Below are 6731 nucleotides of genomic sequence, written 5' to 3'. Positions count from 1 at the left end.
AAAAATTGTAAAATTATAATTTTACAGCTATGTAATTTAACTACTTCAGTCGTCATGTCTTTTTCTTTTTACAAAGTCAATTTTCCTACATAACTCCAAATTTTTTTCACACCATTTAAGTAACGATATTTTAATATTTTCCGTATCCAATCCGTATTCAAATTTCCCCACTTACCTCCAAGTGACTTATGAAAAAAAATGCTATTTTAATCGGGAGCCAATAGCGGACTACCCTTTGCATTTGACAGCAGAGTTCAGGCTTAACCCTTAACCTCTTTGGGCTCAGAGGACCCTGGGCAGAAAAGGTTTAAGAACATCGTGATCCCGCTTTCGCGGAAAGGCCAAGAGTGACTTGAAATGTAGACGCAGAGGCCTATGGGAAATGTAGTTTTAAATAGGTGAGGTTCACCGCCTGGACTCTGGGAAGGGCACGCCACGCTCCTTCTGCGCATGTGCAGCCGTAGCCTCCTCGTTTGTCTTCTCAGGACTCCGGAGAACCGTTGGGGAACTTTGGGGTGTGCTCGGAAAATGCAGGGTGCGCACCGAGGGCGAGGGACTAGCTGGGAAGGGTGTGCCTGTGCTTGGGGATGGGAGCAGGAAGTGTCTGGGACCTCGTCGCCCCCCGCGGCGGTGTATAAACCCGGGCGGGCCGTCAGAGCGGGTAAGGCCGATGGGGGAGACCCCGGCCCTCGGGCTGCCGGGGGGCGCAGGTGTTCGGGGCGGTCCGGGATGCCCGAGGATCGTGTGACCAGCCTGCCTGCAGCCCGCCCGGAGAGAAGCCCGTGTCGGCGGCGGTGGGTGCGGGAGGGAGGAGTGCGTTTATCAGGCGGACGGTGACCGTGGGTCTGCGGTGGAGCCGAGCTCTGGAGCACTACAGGCCCGGTCAGTGCCAGCTCTGTCACCTGTAAGCAGGGGCGACAGAAGGAACCTGGGCGAGAGTCAGGGTTCTCATCTATAAATATTAATAATGATTGTTTCACGGCGACGTTTGGAAACATAGATCACTATTTTAGACAAGTGCCAGGTAGGAAGCCTTAAGTAAGTGACAACTGCTGTTATAGTTAGAGGACGCTTTGTTTTTTTACTGGATAGTTTAATGGACCCTGACAACCACTTCACCAGAAACCGAGGCTCGGGTCGGTGGCCCAATGTGCTCGAGTCAGGAGCTCCCAGCCAGGGAATTTGGATTCGAGGGCAGGTGTGCTTCGCTTCAGTCTCAGGCTTTGTCTGATGTCACACCTGCCCAAGACTGGCATTACAGCCTTCACAGCACTTAGGAACATGGCCTGTCCCTGCGTCCCCAGGGATGTAAAGGAAAGGATGTGGATGGAATCCCACCGTATGTCACATGTATCCTGGGATTTCTAGTGTCTCTTCAGGTCCCTTGGGTCAGACAGAGGTGCCTGGCCCCCTCTGCATTGTCAGGCTTTCTGTCCTTGAAGTCTAATGTTATAATGAATTCCAAGAGTCAGGCTTTTTGCCCCTAAGATGAATTTATTTCTCAGATCCATGTCCCAGTTGCCTTGAAACAAACCAGCCCTTGTGAGGCAGGAAGCAGGGGGCCTCTGTGAGGGAGTCGTACCTGGAAGAGAGCGCCCCTCTGACCTTAGACCTCTCTCCAGAGCTTCAGAGCAGAGACCAGAGCCCAGAAAGGAGCAGATGCTAGATTTGCAAGATCAGAAGCAGGTCTTGGTCCTCCTGCCCAGAATGAACCAGACTTGATGATGATGCCACCTTCAGGAGCCACCACACTGTGTGACAGTGGGGCATTTGGGCCGTCCCTGGGAAGTACAGGTGAGCTGGGGTAGCCCAGGGGCAGGCTGCTCAGGAAAGGCTGCTTTGTTGGAGAGCCGTGAGGGCAAGGTCTGGGGGTAAGGGACAACCAGGCAGAGGGAGGAAGTTCTGTCTCCAGTCCCCTTAAATGGCCCCCGCTATTTACAGATGCGCTGCTGTCACACATGTCCACCACCACATGTGACATTAGTGACGTTATCCTGATGTCACAGGATCCAAGAATGATGATCTGTGAAGAGTTTTCCAAGGTCACCTACTTCTAACTCTTTTGAAAGATTTAAAGACATTGGGCCTGAAAATTTCAGTGACTTGTCCAGGGAAACGCAGTTTGTGACAGTTCACTCTCTCACAGGTAAGTTACCAAAAGCATCTATCAAAAGGGCCTTTTGAGAAATACTTCCCAGCTGAAATGAACAATTAAAAATTCCTGCCTTAAATCCTCCCATCTCTTTTACTAGGCTTTCCGTGGATTGTGTATACCAGGGGTTAAATAATATTACTGAGAAAAATAGATAAATGATGCATACTGAGTATTTTTCTGCTAAGTTAACTTTAATGAAGGAATAGTGTCTTGTCGTTTGGCGTACTTTAATTCAACGGATCGGTTGTTTTTATTTCTTTCTGTTATTCAGAGGGACGCATGCGTTATTGTTAAATCAATCGAGTAAAGTTTATGTTCACTCAGTAAAAAAATGCAGATTTCAGCTCCGTGGTCATTTCAGAATCACACAAAGACAGGTGTTGCTGCCTGTCCATGATCCTTCTTGTGCCTTTTCAAAGCCCAGAGGGCCCTGTGCCTATGGGGAGGATGATCCCCAACTGGGGTGCTGAGATTTGAGGAGGTGAATCTAAGAGCTGTAAGGCAGCTAAATCTCAGGACCCCTGTCTTCTTTCTGTCCCCTCAGCTGAACCACAGTCCTCTGTACTCGCCCAGGAGCCACAGAAAGTGAACATCCCTCAGCTGAGCTCTTTATTCATTCCCCACTTTATATTGTAATGGATTTATAAGGTTTAGCAGGATCCACGCATTAAAGGAAAAGGAGAAGTAGAAATAGTAGAAATCAAGTCAGTCTTGAGGAAAAATACACCGTGTTTTACTATTAATTGTGATGTTGGGTGTTAGCTTTGAGTGGGTAACCTTGTCAGGGTAAGTAGTTTCCCACTAAGCTACCTGTTTCAATCTCTTTACTTGTGATTGGGCTATTCACATTTTCTGTTTCTTCTTGATTCACTTTTGGGAAGTTGTATGAGTCTTAGAATTTATCTGTTTCTTCTAGATTGTCCAGTTTGTTGCTATATAGTTTTTCATAGTATTCTCTTATAATCCTTTATATTTCTGTGGTATCTGTTGTAATTTCTCCTCTTTCATTTCTAATTTTATTTATTTGAGCCTTCTCTCTTGTTTTCTTAGAGAGTCAGGCTAAGGGTTTGTCAATTTTGCATATCTTCTCAAAGAACCAGCTCTTTGTTTCACTGATCTTTTCTACTGTTCTTTTTTCTTTTTTGGTTTCAATTTCATTTATTTCTGCTCTGATTTTTATTATTTCCCTCCTTCGGCTGACTTTGGGCTTTGTTGGTTCTTCATTTTCTAACTGTATTTTAAGATTGCTTATTTGAGATCTTTCTTGTTTTTTAAGCTGGGCCTATATTGCTATGAATTTCCCTCATAGGACCACTTTTTTCTGCATCCCATATGAGTTGGTGTGGTGTATTTTCATTTTCATTTGTCTCCAGATATTTTTTGATTTCTCTTTTAATTTCTTGAATGATCCATTGGTTGTTCAGTAGCATGTTGTTTAGTGTCCACATATTTGTCACTTTCCCAGCTTTTTTCCTGTAGCTGATTTCTAGTCTCATAGCATTTTGGTCAGAAAAGATGCTTGATGTGATTTCAATCTTCTTAAATTTATTGAGGCCTATCTTGTTTCGAAACATATGGTCTGTCCTTTGAATGCTCCATGTGCACTTGAGAAGAATGTGTATTCTGCTATTTTTGGACAGAATGTTCCATATATATCTATTAAGTCCATCTTGTCTAGTTTTTCATTTAATTCCACTATTTCCTTGTTAACTTTATGTCTGGATGATCTATCCATCGATGTAAGTAGACTATTGGGGCCCCCTGCTATTATTGTGTTGTTGTTAATATCTCTTTTTAGGTCTGTTAATAGTTGCTTTATGTACTTTGGTACTCCTTTGTTGGGTACACGTATATTTATAAGTGTTATGTCTTCTTGTTGGAGTGTCCCTTTTACCATTATATACTGCCCCTCTTTGTCTCTCGTTGCCTTTTTTATCTTGAGGTCTACTGTGTCTGATATAAGTATTGCAATAACTGCTTTCTTTTGTTTGCCATTAGCTCAGAGTATCATCTTCCATCCCTTCACTCTGAGCCTGTGTTTGTCTTTAGAGCTAAGAGTGTTTCCTGGAGTCAGCATATTGATGAGTCTTGTTTTTCAATCCATCCCACCACTCTGTCTTTTGATTGGAGAATTCAATCCATTTACATTTAGAGTGATTATTTATATATAAGGGCTTAATGCTGCCATTTTATCACTTGTTTTCCAGCTCTGTATTTCCCTTGTTTCTCGTCTTGTGTATTTTGGACTGCCAGTTCAGTTTGGTAGTTCTCTATGATGGTTTTCTCAGTTTTCTCTCTTTTGTGTGTGAGGAAGACTGGCCCTGAGCTAACATCTGTAAGCAATCTTCCTCTCTTTTAGCTTGAGGAAGATTGCCACAGATGTTAGCTCAGCAACAATCTTCCTCTGTTTTTTGTATGTGGGATGCCAGCACAGCAGGGCTTGATGAGAGATGCATAGGTCTGTGCCTGGGACCTGAAGCTGCAAACCCTGGGTGGCTGAAGCAGAGCATGCGAACTTAACCATTATGCCACTGGGACAGCCCCTCAGTTTTCTTTTTTTGGTATCATTTGTGTCTCTGTTCTGATTATTTGTTTAGTGGTTACCATCAGGTTTGTATAAAAAATCTCGTAGATGAGATATACCATTTTCTGATAGCCTCTTATTTCCTTGGTCTAAGCCAGTTCCATCCCTTTCCTCTTCCTCTGATTTGTTGGTCATAACACATTCTGTTTTGTGTTGTGATTTTGTGGTTAAAATCACAAGAGTATAGTTATTTTTGATGTTTTCCTTCCCTTTATCTTTGATGTCATAATTAAGTTTTTGCTAACCTCTTCTGGTAGAGAGCTCCAATTTTCTGACTTTGGCTGCCTATTTATCTCCTTGCTCAAGGCTTTGTGAACTCTTTTTTTTCTTTTTCAGGTATGAAGGTCTTCTTGAGCATTTCCTGTTTGGGGTGTCTTGTGGCGATGAACTACCTCAGCTTTTGTTTATGTGGGAAAGTTTTTATTTCTCCACCATATCTGTAGGATATTTTTCCCTGGATAGAGTATTCTCGGCTGAAGGTTTTTGTCTTTCAGAATTTTGAATATCTCATTCTACCTTCTCGTAGCCTGTAAAGATTCTGCTGAGAAATCTCCTGAAAGTTTGATATGGTCTTTGTAAGTTATTTTCTTCTGCCTTGCCGCCTTTAAAAATATTTCTTCTTTGTCACTGACTTTTGCCAGTTTTACTACTCTATGCCTTGGAGTAGGTCTTTTTACATGGATGTAATCAGAAGTTCTGTTAGCGTCTTTTACTTGTTATTCCAGCTCCTTTCCCAGGTTTGAACAGACTTTCTGCTCCTTTCTCCCTCCCTTCTCCCTCTATAATACCCATAGTTTTTATGTTGCATTTCCTAATTGAATCAGATATTTCTCAGAGAATTTCTTCATTTCTTTTTAGTCTTAATTCTCTCTCCTCCTCCATCTGAAGCCTTTCTATATTTCGGTCCTCCAGATTGCTAATTCCGTCTTCCATAACGTCAGCTCTGTAATTCAGTGTGTCCAGATTTTTCTATATCTCATTGTGTTTTTCATCTCCAACATTTCTGATTGGTTTCTCTTTATAGGGTCAATCTCTTTTGTGAAGTATTCCCTCTGTTTATTAATTTTATTCCTGATTTAATTGAACTATCTGAATTTTCTTGTAACTCGTTGAGTTTTTTAATGTTAGCTATTTTGAATTCTCTGTCATTTACATTGTAAATTTGTGTGCCTTCAGGATTGATTTCTAGGTGCTTTTCATTTTCCTTCTGGTCTGGACTATTAATATATTTCTTCATACTATTTGATGGGGTTGGTTTGTGCCTTCACATAGATAGTATCTGGTTGCAGATTCCACCTGCCGCCAATGGAGGAGGTTCAGGAGCCGTGTATTCTGAGCCTGCTGTGATCCCTGGTGTCTGTGCTTGTCCTTTGGAATCTATGCTGACAGGACCCATCTGCGATTGCCTGCTTGTAGCTGCTGCTTTGCTAACGTACGCATGGGCACTCTAGACGGGGTCCCTTGCTCTGGCTGACTGGCTGAGCTTGTGAGCCCAGCAGGGGGAGGGGCACTTCTTTTGCATGTGCCATCCCGTGGGTGTTCTCTGTTTGCCCTCGCTGTCTGTCCTCCTGGCGTGCTGGCTTCATGAAGACAACCCCACAATAGCTTAGCCTCCTCTGTGGAGCTTTCCTATGGGATGTGAGGGAACTTGGAGAGCGAAGGCTTTCCCACAGGGTCTCCCCCCAGGCCCCTCTTTTCTCAGAGCTGTGCATGGTCCTGTGCCCTGGGTCATTGCTGGGGAGGGAGAGGAGATCCCCTTACTTCCTCCTCCTTCCTCCTGGGGGGGTCCAGCACGTCCACCTTCAGACATGTGGCTGCATGGGTCTCTCAGATGTCTTTTGTGTTGTGTGCCTGTCCTCTGTTGGTTTATGAATGTCCTTTTCATTGTTTCTTAGGGAGGAGAGTCTAAGGGAAGAGCTCACTCCGCCGTGAAGCTGATGTCATGCCTGGTCATTCTATTTTTAAGTTTCTGAGGAATCTCTGTACTGTTTT

At 43.7% G+C, this 6731-nt stretch overlaps 1 long non-coding RNA gene across 5 annotated transcripts; it reads left to right on the top strand.

Moving 5' to 3' along the window:
- The first annotated feature begins 387 nt into the window (after positions 1 to 387).
- On the top strand, positions 388 to 2759 carry LOC139040150 (uncharacterized). 5 transcript variants are annotated; one of them, XR_011494116.1, is made up of 4 exons: positions 388 to 535; positions 1623 to 1794; positions 1942 to 2146; positions 2700 to 2759. It is a non-coding gene; the product is annotated as an uncharacterized lncRNA (long non-coding RNA). The 5 variants fall into 5 exon arrangements; XR_011494115.1 differs by having other exon boundaries at positions 523 to 661; XR_011494117.1 differs by lacking the exon at positions 388 to 535 and adding an exon at positions 713 to 882.
- Positions 2760 to 6731: the final 3972 nt, after the last annotated feature.

This window comes from Equus asinus, chromosome 14 (genome assembly GCF_041296235.1).
Source record: "Equus asinus isolate D_3611 breed Donkey chromosome 14, EquAss-T2T_v2, whole genome shotgun sequence".
Lineage (NCBI taxonomy): Eukaryota > Metazoa > Chordata > Mammalia > Perissodactyla > Equidae > Equus > Equus asinus.
The sequence above is the reverse complement of the archived record's forward strand: the minus strand, read 5'-3'. Positions and strand labels throughout refer to the sequence as shown.